Genomic DNA, 2,198 nt, shown 5'->3' with positions numbered 1-2,198 from the left:
AGAGTCTGAAAATGGCAACCTTTAAAATTCTAGAAATAACCACGGCTTTGCAACAGGGTACAGATTTAACATGAGTCTGCTTCCGTGCCAGGCTTCGCACAAGCCACACTGGGACTGTACTCAGCGTATGAAGCCTGTTAAATAAAAGCCCAGTGAGTCACTCCCCAGCGGGGTAAAATTAGCCTGAGCCTGACAAGCAGAATCTGCCAGAAAGCGGGTGAGTGGCAGGTAGCAGCCGGAAGGGGTAACTGTCAGGTGCGCAGGGAGGACACGGGCCGAGTGGGAGGCGCCCTTGGCTGCAGAACAGCTGGGTTCTGACATGGAGTGCAGAGCGGACCAAGGGAACCGATCCCAGGTTAACTTTTTTACCTTTTCATCAAAATGAGTGTCTTCTGGAAAATGTGACTGATGAACTATAAATCAATTCTAAACGAAATGCAATTCTTCTTGGCGTTAATTAAAGGGAAATGTTTGCTCATTTTAAAGATTGTGTGCAGAGCTTCTTAGTCCTAACTGCCAAGGACGCTGGGCCAGCTGGTGGCATGGTACTGCCCGGGGCATGTCCGGTCCCCCCTGAGCACGCCCAGTCCTCGGTGCACCTGTGATCAGCCAGGACCGGGGGTCCATCGGAACACGACGACCCCTCAGGGCCTCTCATTCTCTGTCTCTCTCCCAGTTACAAGTTACTTTCGCTTCTCGCTTTGACTTTGAGGTTGTATCTGGCCAGCCCCCGCAGCAGTGGTGTTTTAGGCATTTTATTCACCATGGCAGAGAGGGGGTGTATGTTCCGCCTTTACAGGTAATTTACAGAAAAGGCTCTCATCAACTTCATTTTTCCAACCCAAAGGCATTTGGAATGTACCATGGCTGGACGGAAGAGAGTCCTCTCCTTTGTGGCGTTACAGTCATCCTGGTGGTCTTCCTCGAAATTACTTTTGAGATTTCACAGAGGTGAAGAGGTAGCTGAAACTCAGATATGCTCATTTTCACATTGATTTTTCCGTATTGTGCAATTAGACAAATATGCTCAAACTTCATCTGATTTTAAACTATTTAAATGGTCTCTAAAGTAAAGTAGCATGAAACCCCTGGAGGGAGAGACCTCCGTGACTGAGCAGAGGCCTTGGTCCCTTTCCTCACGTTCACCTACCACAGCCCATCCTGTTCCTTGGGTCCTCTGGGTTCAAGACTCAGGCTTCCAGACCTCCCGCCTCTGCACTGACATCTACGGTGGGTGGTGACAGCCCCAAGGACTTTCTGACTGCATGCATGTCTTCGCAGGCTTTCCCAGACCTTCGGACCGCCTACGCTGCACACCCTCCCAGCCTCTGTGGAAGCACCTTTCACGTCACCTCTCGGCCCTCCGACATCTGGACCCGAGCCACGCTGATGTCTGGTTTGCTGCGTGTCTACCCCACCACACACACACATCACTCTGTAGGCACACAGCCACTGTTGTTCAGTAGTGCAGAATCAGAGCCTGGGACAGAGGAGGGGTCATTAACTATTCTAAACACACGTATAAATTGCTCCAGCGAAGAGTCTGGAAAATTGAGGGATGCCCTCGAGAGCAACCAATGACAATGACGGGAAAGCCTGGGGGGGGGCAGCTGGTCACCACTGGCCAGAGGGCACAGTGGGTGGGCCCAGAGCCCGGCGGCTGCGGAGAGAATCCCACATGGCAGGCACGGGTACAGCCCCACCCCGGTGGTTTGGGAAGAAAATAAATAAGCGTGTGTGTGCACGCATGCCCCCCATACCTTGTGTGCACGTGTGCCCCCAGTCCCGTGTGTGTGTGTGCACGTGTGGCCCCAGTCCCGTGTGTGTGTGTGCACGTGTGCCCCCAGTCCCGTGTGTGTGTGTGCGTGTGCGCGCATGCCCCCGTGTGTGTGTGTGCACGTGTGCCCCCAGTCCCATGTGTGTGTGTGCATGCGTGCCCCCAATCTCGGCCAGCTGGAGACACTGTGAACATGCCCCACTAGGAGGGCTTGCTCTCCCTGTCTCCTTGGAGAGTGCCCACTGCCTGTGGCAATTAGAAAGGAAGAAGAAAGAAGGGAAGGAAGAGGGGAGAGAGGGAGGGCAGGGGTGGAGGGAGAGCGGGTGGGCAGAGAAGGGAATCGCCCCCCCTCTGTCTCCAGGTGTCGGTGCCCCCACGGCCTCAGTCTCAGTTCTCAGAACATGGCTCTCCTGCCAGCCGG

General features: G+C 54.2%; 1 long non-coding RNA gene across 1 annotated transcript in view; it reads left to right on the top strand.

Moving 5' to 3' along the window:
- LOC102479820 (uncharacterized) overlaps nucleotides 1-1,552 on the top strand; it is a 5,128-nt gene extending 3,576 nt beyond the window's left edge. Inside the window, exons 2-3 of the long non-coding RNA XR_336806.2 lie at nucleotides 848-959; nucleotides 1,282-1,552. This is a non-coding gene — a long non-coding RNA (uncharacterized LOC102479820). The remainder of the gene's footprint in view (nucleotides 1-847; nucleotides 960-1,281) is intronic.
- The last annotated feature ends 646 nt before the right edge of the window (nucleotides 1,553-2,198 follow it).

Source organism: Tupaia chinensis, unplaced genomic scaffold (assembly GCF_000334495.1).
Source record: "Tupaia chinensis unplaced genomic scaffold, TupChi_1.0 Scaffold143591_1, whole genome shotgun sequence".
In the NCBI taxonomy this organism is placed as follows: Eukaryota; Metazoa; Chordata; class Mammalia; order Scandentia; family Tupaiidae; genus Tupaia; species Tupaia belangeri.
This window is presented reverse-complemented; position numbering and strand designations above follow the sequence as displayed.